A 16,652-nucleotide genomic window follows, 5' to 3' on the forward strand; every position below is an offset into this window, starting at 1 on the left:
AACATATTTCACTACGGAAACATTTAGAAGTCGTAAGTAATGTTTTAGTAAAATAGAGTATTTCTGCTACTTTGCACATGTGTGCATAGTGTATGTGTGTTTTGAAAAAAAAAGTTATAAACACTGGACACTTTTAATTTGCAAAACACTCATTTGCAAATCCGCCGCCGCCTCAAACAAGAGCCACAATATCATGTATATAACCAAAATGTGCGGAATTACATGGGATTCAACAATTTCATTGGTTTTCTACTGTTACTTTTATATTTATTTTGCTATTTGATTTATAAAAACATGGGATTTTCCATATCCCATGGGACAGGACAAAATCCCATGGGATTGACCATTATCCCATGGGATTTTGGTTAAATCCCATGGGATTTTTTTTTGTCCCATGGGATAATTGTAGTCCCATGGGATATTTGTTGTCCCATGGGACAAAAAAAATCCCATGGGATTATAATTATCCCATGGGACAAATTAAAATCCTATGGGATTCTAATTATAAATATATAGATATAAATATACAGTAATGTGTATGTTACAATGTATTCTATTTGGTATTAAATTATTATAAGATGAATCTTTTTAATTGAATATCTTTTTTTCTTTGGAAATGTTAATTTAGCATATTGTTCTATAACTGTTCAAAACTAAACTTTTAGACAACAAAGCAGATAATATAAGTATCAATATATGTTTATTCGTGAATTATAGAATACTTTCTTGAAACACAATTATTTACCATTTGAAATCAATAAAAACTCTATTATTAAGCTTAACATACTAGTAACTATTTAAGTAAATCTATTTTTTTCACAATATCCCTCCACACAAAACATTAATATGTTTGATGGTATAGTACGCTTTTTGGTCATCCAGCACAGAACTTTGACATTATTGTGGTTTCAATATTTTTTTATATTTAAAAGAACTTCAAATCATTGACTGAGTGATGAAAATAATAACTGATCCAACTTTTGTCTTTGAATTTATTCTGGTCTTGTTTCTATGTTTTCTCCATTTATTCTAGGTGGTGAATTTCAATCCTTCTGAAAAAGAACCAATAAAATCTAAAGTAATGTATTATACAGAATTGTTTGCATACATGTAGCAATAATATGATTTTCAATAAAAATAGCTATGCGGTATGGATTTTACTGATTGTTAAAGATTGTCCAGTGTCATCAGTTGCTAACCTCCTACATCCTTTGGTCTCTGATGGAGGATTGTCAAATTAGCAATATACCACATCTTCCTATTCTAATACTATATAACAATCGATTAATTTCTTCTTCTTTATAACATTTGGGTATTTTCCAAAGTTATATACATAATATATATACTGTAAATTCAGAAATTATTAAATGCGAGGTTTTTTTTATTGCGAAAAATGCAAAAGAGTTGTAAACGCAATAATTTAAACTCGCATTATGAAATATTGTATATGGATTAAACAGGATTTTTCTCAAAATCGTAAAATTTAAAATCGCATTTAAGTCTAAAATGACAGAATCGAAATAATAAATGCACGCAATAATTTATGAATTTACAGTTTAAAGATCAATGTTAAAACTTTAGACAACTATATTAACATTCCATTATTCACAAGAATTTGCAATATATTATACAAAATGCAGACAACAGAAACAATATTTCTTTAAGCTTTTGAAGTTCTGACAGATTTCAATTTGTGTTTTATTTCAATGAAAAAATACCTTGAACTCTTTGAACATATTGAAATTATAACATTGATACAAAAAAAATTATATTGTTTTATCCTTATTTTTTGTGTTGTTGGCTTGCTGTCTCATTTTAATATACATTTATACATATATCAATAATCTTCTTCCTAATTAAAAGTAAAAATGGGATATTTTTGATTTTGATAATCTCAAAACATTATAGTTCTATCAAATAACTTATTACCAAGTTCAAAAACACCAATATGTTTGATATTAATTTTAAGACATGTATAAATGTTCAAGACCATACCAGTATTTGGACCTTACGTTAACGGTCCAGAACATAAAAGTATACACTAAGACTTACAGTCCCACCATATGTGTACAGTCAGACCATTTGAGTATACTTGTACTGTCTAGTACCAGCTCAACCAAACCTGTGTTTTTATTTCAATTGAATTAAACTTTTTGTATTTATCTATTAAAGATTTCAGTTATGTTGATCTGTACTGTACATTTGTTTCTAATAAACTTGACCAACTTCTTAAAATTGGGCAGACAGTCCAAATACTTGTATGTTCTGGAACATAAACATGATTAACAAGCATTTGGAAGGATGTCATGCTAGAATCCCATTAATATTAAGTACTAAATTTTGAGTATATACATGTAAATCCACAAGTTACTTACTGAAATTCATGGCGAACACTCACCAAAAACTTAAAAGAGGATACAATTTAGAGGAAAGACTGGACAGATGAATGCACTAACACTATCAAAACAGAGCATAAAACTTACCGAAAACAATATGTTTTACATTTATCCTTCAGGAGCAGGATAATTGAAAAGTGTTTTTTTTTCTTTCTCTGCCGTCCATCATATAACCTTTGAATTCATTCATGCAAAATATGAAAATCTGCAAAGGTAGGACCTTGAACCTCAGTTTATACACATTTTGAATTTTGAACTGCATACTTGTCCTTTTCATCTTGCTGACAACCTAAACATAAAAAAATTATAAAAACATTATTCTAGATTGACTTTGTGTTTTTTTTTGTTGGTACAAACAATTTTCCCAACTTTAAAACGAAAACATCATCACCAAAAAGGAGGTCATACTTACCTCCGAAATATTTAAACAAACCGAAATTATTACTTGATTAAGATCTTGTCGTAAATTAATGGCATAGATACTCTTATTTTTGAAAACTTGATGTCTATTGCATACTTATATTCCTTTGTACTAGAGTATGCATATAAAGATGGACTCCCAAGGACTTTCATGTTAAATAAGCATGATTAATTTTACAGTTTCTCAGCTCTATGTGTACATTTTGAGAGAATCTTGCAATACTGTATATTCTGATATTCAGAACTTATTGTGAGGTTTTTATTAATACAACTGAAAGCTGTATCTCATTTTCATTTCTGATACATATTTATGAGCTGAAGACCAGTGCCGAAATTTTCTCACTGCATTGAAGACCCATAGGTGACCTTCGGCTGTTGTCTGCTCTTTGGTTGGGTTGTTGTCTCTTTGTCAAATTCCCAGTTTCCACTTCCCATTTTATAACATGTATGCTGATTTTTCTTAAATTACAATATTTAATCATGCAATTTTGTCCATTATTGAAAATACGGTAAGCAAAAATAAATGCACAAAAAAATTTCACATTGTTATATGTAAAAGGCTTTTTTAGCTCACCTGTCCCGAAGGGACAAGTGAGCTTATGCCATCACTTGGCGTCCGTCGTCGTCCGTCGTCTGTCATCGTCTGTCGTCGTCTGTCGTCGTCTGTCGTCGTCGTAAACTATTTCAAGAATCTTCTCCTCTGAAACTACTGGGCCAAATACTTTCAAACTTTAACTGAATGTTCCTTAGGGTATCTAATTTATAAATTGTATCCGAAGTTTTGATCTATCTACAAACATGGTCGCCATTGCTAAAAATAGAACATAGGGGTCAAATGCAGTTTTTGGCTTATAACTCAAAAACCAAAGCATTTAGAGCAAATCTGACATTGGGTAATATTGTTTATCAGGTCAAGATCTATCGTCCCTGAAATTTTCAGATGAATCAGACAACCCGTTGTTGGGTTGCTGCCCCTGAATTGGTAATTTTAAGGAAATTTTGCTGTTTTTGGTTATTATCTTGAATATTATTATAGATAGAGATAAACTGTAAACAGGAATAATGTTCAGCAAAGTAAGATTTACAAATAAGTCAACGTGACGGAAATGGTCAGTTGACCCCTTTAGGAGTTATTGCCCTTTATAGTCAATTTTTAACCATTTTTCGTAAATCTTAGTAATCTTTTACAAAAATCTTCTTCTCTGAAACTACTGGGCCAAATACTTCCAAACTTTAATTGAATGTTCCTTAGGGTATCTAGTGTGTAAATTGTATCCGAAGTTATGATCTATCAACAAACATGGTCGCCATTGCTAAAAAAAGAACATAGGGGACAAATGCAGTTTTTGGCTTATAACTCAAAAACCAAAGCATTTAGAGCAAATCTGACAGGGGTAATATTGTTTATCAGGTCAAGATCTATCTGCCCTGAAATTTTCAGATGAATCAGACAACCTGTTGTTGGGTTGCTGCCCCTGAATTGGTAATTTTAAGGAAATTTTGCTGTTTTTGGTTATTATCTTGAATATTATTATAGATAGAGATAAACTGTAAACAGGAATAATGTTCAGCAAAGTAAGATTTACAAATAAGTCAACATGACGGAAATGGTCAGTTGACCCCTTTAGGAGTTATTGCCCTTTATAGTCAATTTTTAACCATTTTTCGTAAATCTTAGTAATCTTTTACAAAAATCTTCTCCTCTGAAACTACTGGGCCAAATACTTCCAAACTTTAACTGAATGTTCCTTAGGGTATCTAGTGTGTAAATTGTATCCGAAGTTGTGATCTATCAACAAACATGGTCGCCATTGCTAAAAATAGAACATAGGGGTCAAATGCAGTTTTTGGCTTATAACTCAAAAACCAAAGCATTTAGAGCAAATCTGACAGGCATAATATTGTTTATCAGGTCAAGATCTATCTGCCCTGAAATTTTCAGATGAATTAGACAACCTGTTGTTGGGTTACTGCCCCTGAATTGGTAATTTTAAAGAAATTTTGCTGTTTTTGGTTATTATCTTGAATATTATTATAGATAGAGATAAACTGTAAACAGCAATAATGTTCAGCAAAGTAAGATTTACAAATAAGTCAACGTGACGGAAATGGTCAGTTGACCCCTTTAGGAGTTATTGCCCTTTATAGTCAATTTTTAACCATTTTTCGTAAATCTTAGTAATCTTTTACAAAAATCTTCTCCTCTGAAACTACTGGGCCAAATACTTCCAAACTTTAACTGAATGTTCCTTAGGGTATCTAGTTTGTAAATTGTATCCGAAGTTATGATCTATCAACAAACATGGTCGCCATTGCTAAAAATAGAACATAGGGGTCAAATGCAGTTTTTGGCTTATAACTCAAAAACCAAAGCATTTAGAGCAAATCTGACGTCGGGTAATATTGTTTATCAGGTCAAGATCTATATGCCCTGAAATTTTCAGATGAATCAGACAACCTGTTGTTGGGTTGCTGCCCCTGAATTGATAATTTTAAGGAAATTTTGCTGTTTTTGTTTATTATCTTGAATATAATTATAGATAGAAATAAACTGTAAACAGCAATAATGTTCAACAAAGTAAGATCTTCAATTAAGTCAATATGACCAAAATTGTCAATTGACCCATTAAGGAGTTATTGCCCTTTAAAGACTTTTTTCACAATTTGTTCATCATGTTGACTTACTTTAAAAAATCTTCTCCTTTGAAACTGCTGTATCAATTTCAGCCAAACTTAGGCTAAATGAGTTTCAGAGTATCTAGTATAAATTTTATATTTTATTTCCTTGTATGTCAAGAAACATAGCTCCTATGGCTAAAATAGAACATAGGAGAAAATGATTATTTTTTTTGGCTTTTGAAGAAAATAGGACGATCCAAAAAACATTTAAATAAATTGAAAAGCCAAAATAATCATTGATGAGAGATTTAACCAAAAGAATTAAGGTGAGCGATTCAGGCTCTTGAGAGCCTCTTGTTGATAAATGAAAGGCAAAAGTTTTCTATGGGTAGAAAAGGATAGTGGGAAGCTTTCAGATTCACACCATGCCGGTGGCTGGGTCTTTATGACCCTCGTTCTTTGCGGACTAACTATTTAGGCCAGTGGTGGATAATAGTGTGCGTGCATTAATCTTCTATACCTTCTTAATCAATATATTCAAATACTGACGCGAAGTGTTGTAATGTATCAATGTCATCAATGTCTTATTTGAGACCACCGTGCTATTTACATGTGGGATCGAGAATGCAGGGGAAGGAAACTTGTCAATTATGTTTATTTTTAAGCCAAAATAAAATCAGCCGCCGTAAAATTAACCTTGGGTAATCCTCAAATTGATGCAAGAGGCTTAACGGGCTGACTACTAAATACATGTCTTAATCTCAAAATAACTCGGCAGCGTCAAATAACAGTTGATGTAAGGCTCGTCTCAGAAAAGGGTGGGGGGGTGTCTTTTTTCTGTCTTCTTTTTTTTAGTTATATTTTTAAAAACTTACACTTTTTTCCATTATTCTCTTTCTTTCACTATTCTTTATTCCTTTTTTTTTTTGTCCTTTGTTCTCTATTCTGTTAATTAACATCCATACCCTCTTATGTGGACTTACGGTAGTTTATTTTTTAGTTCTGGCAGAGATATTAGATACAATACAGTGGCGGATCCAGAAATTTTCATAAGTGGGGGCCCACTGACTAGCCTAAGAGGGGGCCCGCTCCGGTCACGTTTCATTGATTCCCTATATAAGCAACCAAATTTTTTTCTCAAAAAGGGGGGGGGCGGGCCCATGGCCCCCTAAATCCGCCTCTGCAATATATACAGTTGTATGTCTCTGGCTCTGGTATTATGCGATAAGTCAATTTCTTTCTCATGCAGTGTCATAAAATATATTGGTTTTATGCATATCAGCCAAAATTGTGCGTAAAATTTCAATAAACAATTCAACACTATATACACGTTATGTGAATTTTATTAAAATCGATGATGAACATGAATTTGGCAGCTAGTGCCCCTTAAACAGGCAAAGTTCAATTAACAAATCTGATCTACTGACATTCAACACTAAATTACTTACTTGCTACATATATTGATATGTGATTGTATATTGCCAATACCTCAAAATCGTGAATACGGCATTTGAGGTGTTGGCCGCTATGTTTGATACGGGGTCACCGGTGGCGGCTTCGAGGCAGAGAAAAATGCAGGTAAAAAGTGTAGAATTTTGTTTTTGAAAATTTGTGTTGTAAATTTTCCTAAAAAAGCCGTTCATCTAGTTGTAAATTTTCCTAAAAAAGTACTAAATTCCGTTCATCTATTAATATGGGTATAAACAAAAACTGAACAAGAAAAGTATTAGTAAACAGACAGAAAGTCGTTGAATTAATTATTTTACAATTGTTTTAATATATGAGAGAATGTTTAAGTCGAATTTTCTTTAATTACAGATAAATGTATTTTAGTTCAGGAAATGGTTTATTCTTCCGGAACGTCTAAACACCGCTCAGGACCTCCTGAGTGCACTCAGGACATACAGAGTGCACTCAGGACCCTTTATAGTCATCGTATCTGCACACAGGATGGATGTTTATATTCGTTATACGCTTCTTATTTTAGAGTTAAATTTTGGTAGAATTTGAAATCGAACTTAGATAGATATGTTAATTCTTATAAAATAATGAGGGCTCGTGTCACTGATTACACAACTACTGAGCCATGAATTATCCAATCAACAAAATTGATTGGATTATCTTTAAAGTTGTTTATGAATTGTATTGTTAGTTCAGTGTTATACCTTTAACATGAATTTGCATATAGAAAAAATAAAATATCTCATTCGATGTAATTTTTTAGTTTATTTTTCATGATGACGGGTAAATTAATTTGTTGTGTTTTGCAGTTCACGAATAAAGAAAATTATTTTATAGTTGCGTTATTTTCTGTAACAAGTTCGATTTTTGTTGTTTTTCAGTGTGATTCTTTTATCTCTCTCTAAATCAAGTTTTTAAACAAACACAATGTTAACTGAATATCAAATTTTATTGAATTTGTATATCTTTATTCTCAACAAACCATTATACAAGAGAAGACAATTATGTACAATATTCAGTTTAACCTTAACGAAGACTTAGTCGTGGTTTGAACGGATTTCGTGTCAATAAACTGTCTTCGAAATAGTCTTTCTCGCTTTAACAAAAAGCTTTTTTTACAATTAAGTTTAGAATTTTACTACAATCTAACTTACATATTGAAAAAAATATACCCAAAATATAAATAATTATACCCAAAATATCATAATTTTCCACAACAAAAAACGGAGACGAAAACGGAGACAAGTTCATTTTCAGAATTTATTTTCACATTGAAATTCGTTTCAGGCTTGTGAAACTGGACAAAACGACTTTAATTAGAGCAACAAAAAAAACTTAATAAATGCGGATTTCTTAAAACATTCGTATAACTCAAAAATAAAATTCCCGGACAAGTTCGATAAAAATGAGAAGTAACATCCAACTACATGTATATGAGTTTGATTGTTTGAAAAGTACGGCTTTTACAGTTAAGAACGGGTTCCATATACAAAACTTTTATTAATATAAATTCTTGAAAAGTATGAACATTTATTTCCCTTTTCAGACTCGTGCAAAGAATAAATTACTGGTCCAGGACAGGATAATAAAATTAAGAATAAAACTAAAAAATTTATGGAACGAAATTTTAATCAAATACGAAAATCTTAAAACATCGTGATATTCATTTTAAACGTCACACTATTACTTCCCGCATGGTCACACTGTACTAACAACACAATCTATTAACAACAATAAAGATAATCCAATCAATTTTGTTGATTGGATAATTCATGGCTCAGTAGTTGTGTAATCAGTGACACGTGCCCTCATTATTTTATAAGAATTAACATATCTATCTAAGTTCGATTTCAAATTCTACCAAAATTTAACTCTAAAATAAGAAGCGTATAACGAATATATATACATCCATCATGTATGTCATGAGTGCCCCCAGGAGGTCCTGGGCGGTGTTTAGACGTAACGTTATTCGTCTGGCGGCTTCAAATATTTGTTTTTATCAATAACTGATACACAAGGAGACATTTTTGATTTTTGACAGCATGAACCCAAGTTAATTAGCAAACACAAATTAAGAAACAAAATCGTTTACGATTATAAATTTTATAGAAGGAAAAAAACGGGGGGGGGGTAATAAACAAATTTTATTTACGCTCACATAATTCTAAAAAGTTTGCATATGTAAGCTCTCTATAGATAATGTTAAATTATTTCAGGAGTTTTGAAAAAAGAAGATATACAGTTTAATTTCGACTAAAATAGTGATTCTTTTTATAGAATTGTGATCTCCAAGCGGCCCACATCGAATAAGATCTATATTTCTCAACGTTTTCAAAATGAAATAACTTGAATTGAAAACTTCCCAACTGTGAAAATTTGTTATTTCTAAACGTATTTAATTATTAATTCGGAAAGAAAAATTTATCTAGCATATTCATATATTTTTATAAATTTTTCCAAGGAAACCTTTTTTTGCAAAGTTTACTTCTATGTGTTTATAACCATCACCAGAGACATAATCTCTGCCATCACCAATTAGTCCTAATTATTATTATATTGAATATGATCATCGGTCATCCGTGACGTATTCCAAATAACGGCGCATGCCGATAGATAGATAGTTTATTAATTAGCGTCTCGCCATTTAAATTTCATCAAGGGGACTTCATTAAACCAGTTACTATACAAATCCTTGATAAAAACTATCATATGTACATGTACTTATTAATATTTTTAAAACAAATTACGAAAACGTTTAGTGTAAAAATCACCGAATATAAATGTTTCTTTCTGCCTAAAATATATTTTCAGGTTTTGGCATAACCACCCCCTTTTTTGGACGATCAATGCATTTGAATGGGGACACATGGTTGGAACCACCCCCTCCCCCCTTATCAGACCAAATGACTTCCCAATTAGGAGAGGCGGATTTAGTTCCCCCCCCCTAAATCATGGGAAACAAATGGTAGATTATATAGGGAATCACGGAAGCATGACTGGACGTGACCCCTCTAAGGTAGTCAATGAGCCCCCACTTATGAAAATTTCTGGATCAACCATTGCTTAGTTCTAGTTATCTTTGGTCCTAGTGTGAAATAAAGCCAATGGGTCTTTTTAAACACATCTTCATTCATGTATACTTTTTCTCACCTTTTTTTTCATGCAAAATTGAAATTATGTTTACTCAGTGCGCAATTACTGTAGTTTATATTTGCTACTTTTCTTCTTAATTTCATATAAATGATGTTTTGATTTTTTTTTCTTCGAAAAATTAGTGGTGTTGAAATGTTGTATAATGTCATCAATCTGTATTACACGTAGACAGGATGTTCTGTAGAAAACTATACGTTATACACACCCGAGAATACACGCACTGTCGTAATGGAAAATTACTGTATGTTAAAGTTACCTGTAATCAGCTTTGCAACACCATGTCATGACAGTTCAAAAAGATTTTCTTCAAATCAAAATGGAATATTCATTTTTTCTTTAAAATTTAAAACTTTAAAGAGTAGACTTTGACAAAATTATGAAATACAAAGAATTGAACAATTTAAAATCGTATTTTAACAAAGATTTAGATATAATTTTACAACGATCCTAAAAAAATATTCAAACGAACGTTGAATCAAACGATATGAACCTACGCAGTTTTATATTAAAATACTGACACACACCAGTTTGCCATCTCAGTGTGCAAGGCAATGGTGCTTGGTGAGGTGCTGAAACTCGATGTACATGTATCATTAAGTTACAGTTCTGTTGGATTTGACTGCCATTTTACAGAGACTTTCTATTCTTACTGTTGTCAGTTAGTATAGACTTTTTCTGGCTTAGAATGATTCTCTGCTCAGCAAATGGTGCGTAATTAGCATTTGATTCAAATTTCTTGTAGAAGTAAAAAACACAAATTAATGTATTTAACAACTTTATTCAGGAGCACAGTCTGTATTTTCGTAAATAACTTCGAGATTTATGTCATTGTGGATCGCAAGTTTATTCTGCTGCTCGATCTATGCTAATCGATGTTCAAGTATTTCATATTTATATTTATTCGTGAGGCCCTCGTCATCATTTATAATCACTAAAAGATTTAATAATTATAGCGAAAAAAATGCGAAACATGGGGGAAATAATATATTTTTAGTAGCATTATTATTTTAAAATATTAAGGGGTTCCCCGGCCGTTACTTGAAAATTTAACTCTAAAATGAGAAGTGTATAACGAATGTATACATCCATCCTGTGTGCAGATACGACGACTATATAGGTCCTGAGTGCACTTTGTATGTCCTGCATGTGTGCACTCAGGATGTCCTCCTGAGCGGTGTTTAGACGTACCGGGAAAATCTTATCTGATTCAGGATCAATTCATCGGTTACACTCCCCTATCACCAGTGAATCTGTTTTGCTGACATTCTGAAAAAGTATTGTGTAGTCCATGTGTAAGTGTTGACTCTCAATTTACACATGTGATTTTTATACCCCCGCTTTAAAAAAAGGGTGGGGGGGTATACTGTTTTACCTCTGTCTGTCCTTCCGTCAGTCCGTCCGTCCCATGAATATTTTTCGTCGCATTTTTCTCAGGAACTACAATACAAGGATTTCTGAAATTTGGTTTCAGGGTTTATCTAAGTCAGCTATACCGTGTGATGCGTTTTCAGATTGATCACCTGACAACTTTCTGTTTACCGAACACTTGTATGATTTTACACATGATAGCCAAGATGAAAATTTTCGTCAAATTTTTCTCAGGAACTACAATACAAGGATTTCTGAAATTTGGTTTCAGGATTAATATAAGTCAGCTATACCGTGTGTTGCGTTTTCAGATTCATCACTCAACAACTTCCTGTTTACCGAACACTTGCATATTTTTACACTATTAATATTATCCACTTGCGGCGGGGGTATCATCAGTGAGCAGTAGCTCGCAGTTTCACTTGTTTTAACATTCCCCGGACTTCTGCAAAAAACAATTATTCAGTTCACTGATTAAGATGGAAGGTAAACGAGCAGAAAGTCACAGGACATTCCGACAAAAAGTTACAGGACAAAAAGTCAGACACATGTCAGACTAGTCCAAATAATTATGACGTCTGGCAAGGCTATTTTATTTTTTTTCTGGGAAGCCTTCCTACGTCTCAGAAAAACGTCATAATTATTTGGACTAATGTCAGACATAAAGTCACAAAGTTGATAGGACAAAACATGCAAAAAGTCACAAACAATTTGTTGACAATTGTTTGAATATAAACGAAAAAGATTTTGAAATATCTTCTTTTTATTAAATATACTCATTTTTGATTTAAGGAAATTATTCATAATATAAAAAAGAAGATGAGGTATGATTGCCAATAACACAAATGTCCACAGGAGACCAAAATGACACAGACATTAACAACTATAGGTCTTTACAGCCTTCAACAATGAGCCAATATAAAAAAGATGTGGTATGATTGCCAATGAGACAACTGTCCACAAGAGACCAACATGACACAGACATTAACAACTATAGGTCACTGTACGGATTTCAACAATGAGCAAGCCCATGCTGCATAGTCATGATAGTCAGCTGTAAAAGGCAATCATACCATAACTTTTTTTATATATTTACATGTAAAAAAATGCATGCAAATGTAATCAAAAGCTGCACACAAACCTAATGATTTTTGTGCGCAAATGTAATGGTAATGTGTGCAAACCTAATGCACCGATTTATTTGTTTTTAATAAATTTAAATTACATTTAAGTTGCTACATCATGTTCATGTATAAAACTTCAAGAAAAATACAAAAAGAGTGTTTTCTTGTTCAAAGAAAAATAATCTCAAAACTGAATTGTGACTTTTTGTCCTGTGACTTTCTGTCCTACATTCAGGTTGAATAGGGGAGTTTGGTTGACCCTGTCTCCCTCTATCTGAGACTTCTATCTCAGTGATGAGCTTTATGTTTCATGTATTGTGCTTGTCATATATGTATGTGGGATAAAAGCTCTACAGAGCTTATGTTGTATTGATATATGTATAACCGACAATAAATAAATCTTTTTTGATAGCCCCTAACAAGTAAGAATTAGGTTACTTCTTTTTGTTTTGACATCTTGCAAGGGTTTTTATAACCCCGTTTTAAAATTATACCCCAACTTTAAAAAAAAGGGGGGGTATACTGTTTTACCTCTCTCTCTGTCCATCCATCCTTCCGTCAGTCCATCAGTCCGTCCGTCCGATGAATATTTGTTTGTCCCATTTTTTTCTCAGGAACTACAATACAAGGATTTCTGAAATTTGGTTTCAGGGTTTATATATGTCAGCTATACCGTGTGATGCGTTTTCATATTCATCGCTGGACAACTTCCTGTTTACCGAAAACACTTGTATGATTTTACACATGATAACCAAGTTGAAAGTTGAAAACTAACAACCCTATTTATGTACTAAAAATTGAAGAACAGATATGTTACACATAAACAAACGACAATCACTGAATTATAGGATCCTGACTTGGAACAGGCACATCCATAACAAATTGGCAGGGTATAAGGAACATTGAAAATGTTTAGTTTTTGTGGTTTGGTCTATTTTCCGGATACTGTAAGCTATAAGGCCCCTTTATTTAGTGAATGAAAAGATTGAAAGATGCACATGTCTGTCTGCCATATTTTATATGAACTTGACCTCATTTTCATGGTTCATTGGGCAATGAAACACTGCATTGTTTTGTCAGTTTATCATATATGTTTAAAGTTACAGGTAGATTATATTTGGTAAATATGAAACAATTGTAAGGTGTGCATGTCTGAATGTCAGATTCTTATAACCATGACCGCATTTTATGGTTCTTTGGTCAATGATAAGTTTTCTTGGTTTTGTCATTTTATCAGATTTTCTAAGCATAGGTCTACTTGTTGTTGTATAGAATGACTACAAGGTATCATATAAAAAAAGAAGATGTCTGCCTGCCAGGGTTAATTTTACTGTGACCTCATATTCATAGAATAATGACAATATTCATGATCTTGAACAGCAAGAATGATGAGTAAGTTGACGTTATATACAAATAAGGCAAAATTTTCAGTTGCCTACTAATTATGTAATAGTAGTTATTCCATATTGGTATTATTTTAGTAGGTTTCTCTATACGAATTGGATTTTGAACAAAAAAAGCATATTCACAAGGGAAAGTGTTATTCACCGCGCTTAACATCAGGCGCTTTTACATGCAACTTATTGGTAAAATGTTTCATGTAAAATTTGTTTTGATATATGTTTTCTTCTCTCTGAATATGGAATAAAACAATTACTGGCTTTTGTTTCGGTAAATATGGGGTTTAATTGACGCTTGAAAAACTGATATTCACTTCGGACATCAGCCTCAGTGAATATCAGTTTTTCAAAAGTCAATAAAACCGCATATTTACCTTATCAAAAGACAGTAGTTGTATATTATTTTTGTCATTAAATGAGGTTTACCCTTTTATGTGTAGGGCAAGAAGCAAGAACATTAAAGATAAAGGCGAAACTATAAACAGAAGAAATTATCAACAAAATTAGATTTACAGAGGTCAACAAAGCCTTAATGGTAAGTCCACTGTTATAAAAGTTTTTGTCCTTGAATAATGATTAAATACTTATAAAAATAAGATGTGGTATGATGAATGAGAAAACTATCCATCAGAGTTCAATTTTGTGGATGTAAGAATTGTAATTACTTATTAGAGGCCAATATAAATGACCTGTAAGTATTGAGAAAACCCATACCCTATACATGTTATAGTAATCTATAAAAGACAGCACTAACCAAATTTGAAACAAAGCATCAATTCGAACGTCAAATATACCAGACTAATTTATAAAAACAAAAAATTATGAAAAATAAAAATGACGGATATGAACCAACATCAACCACTGATCTATGTACAAGCTCCTGATATTGGACGGGTATAATATGGCTGGGTTGATATAAAAATAAGAAGCACTAAGCAGTCTGATTTCCAATGAGACATTTCTCCAATAGAGATCAAATGACATTTAAGGAGACTCTAGGGTATAACAATTTCAGAAAAATATTTAATATTTTTTTTTCATAAGTCATTTTATTTATAACTTTATTAGTTTTTACTTTATCATATGGTACACCAAATCATTCAAAACAATCAATTCAGTTTGGCCCCAGATGACTTTTAAAATGTATATATCATTGGAAAAGCTCCAAATTATCTCCCTTTGGTGCAAAATGCCATTTTTTGGCATTAGAAATGTAATATCTTTTTTAACTCATCGGTGGCCTATATTTTTTATTATAATTTTTAAATAAGCTGTACTTAAACTAAAGTATTATAAAATTTCAGCGATTTCTGTAATTTAGTACTTGAATATTCAAATAAAAGTTTATCATAATATTCATAAACATGATAAAATAGCCATTTTATTGATCTCTTCACTGATAATTTTTGATTTTTTTGTATTTGTAGGTCAGACATCTCGATTTTTATGGTCATCAGTCAACAGATCAATACTGAACGGAAAACTTAAAGTTGATATTTTTCTCCATAATGCGACTTTTTATTAATTTGAAATGGAACGTGTTTTTTCCTACATTTATTTGAAAGAGGAAATTTCAACATGATGACTATAAACAGAAAGGAGTCATTTCATCACGATCATTGATGCACAAGAACTTGATCATATAAATACATCAATGTAATTATCAATTGAAAGATGGAACGAATGAACAAAATATTAGTATGTTGTTGTCCAAATAAACTTGCTTTGTCTTCTCATTTGAATCTCTCCATTCAATAAAGATGTACCGAGGAAGATCTTTGAAGAACAGATTGAAAAAATGATTTGTCTAAGAATTGCAGGAATATTCTAGTGAATGAAATTATTTATTGACTTCACTCTTAAATAGTGGACTGAATAATTGTACATAGCAAGTTGTGAATAAAGAAAACAAAAACTTTAACAGAAAGTGTTTATATTATAAATTTGCAAATATGAGCATACTATTATGTACACCACAAAGGTATATAATTCAAGTTGTTTGCATATACAAGTATTGCAATGAAACTATAACAAAGAAAATCTTACCTCATGAAAAGAGTAAACTATTCAGTCAGAATATGAAATATTTTTTCAGTTCTATTTTTCATGATAATAGAATAAACAAGACAATAATTTCAAAACAATATTTTTTCATTTATTTAGACATTTCATCATTTTGTTTTAGTGAAAGGACTTTACTCTTTGACTGTAAATATTATTATACATTCCAAAATAAGAATAATCTTTATTGTCATATAAACAAATATAAACACATGTTTGTGACAAAATTAAAAACAAAAATATATATATGTATATATAAAAAATATAAAAAAACTTGTATACATTTAAAACATTTTAGTACCAAACAGCATTCATTGTAACATACACTTAACTTTATATTTATATCTATATATTTATAATTTTAATCCCATAGGATTTTATTTTGTCCCATGGGATATTGAAAATCCCATGGGATAATTACAGTCCCATGGGATTTTTTTGGTCCCATGGGACAACAAATATCCCATGGGACTACAATTATCCCATGGGACAAAAAAAAATCCCATGGGATTTAACCAAAATCCCATGGGATAATGGTCAATCCCATGGGATTTTGCCCTGTCCCATGGGATATTGAAAATCCCATGTTTTTATAAATCAAATAGCAAAATAAAAATGCTAGTAACAGTAGAAAACCAATGAAATTATTG

At 31.6% G+C, this 16,652-nt stretch overlaps 1 long non-coding RNA gene across 1 annotated transcript; it reads left to right on the plus strand.

Moving 5' to 3' along the window:
• The first annotated feature begins 11,130 nt into the window (after positions 1-11,130).
• Positions 11,131-16,317, plus strand: LOC143059070 (uncharacterized). The gene is made up of 3 exons (XR_012973370.1): positions 11,131-11,341; positions 14,382-14,476; positions 15,369-16,317. It is a non-coding gene; the product is annotated as an uncharacterized LOC143059070 (long non-coding RNA).
• Positions 16,318-16,652: the final 335 nt, after the last annotated feature.

The sequence above is a fragment of the Mytilus galloprovincialis genome, chromosome 14, assembly GCF_965363235.1.
Source record: "Mytilus galloprovincialis chromosome 14, xbMytGall1.hap1.1, whole genome shotgun sequence".
NCBI lineage: Eukaryota > Metazoa > Mollusca > Bivalvia > Mytilida > Mytilidae > Mytilus > Mytilus galloprovincialis.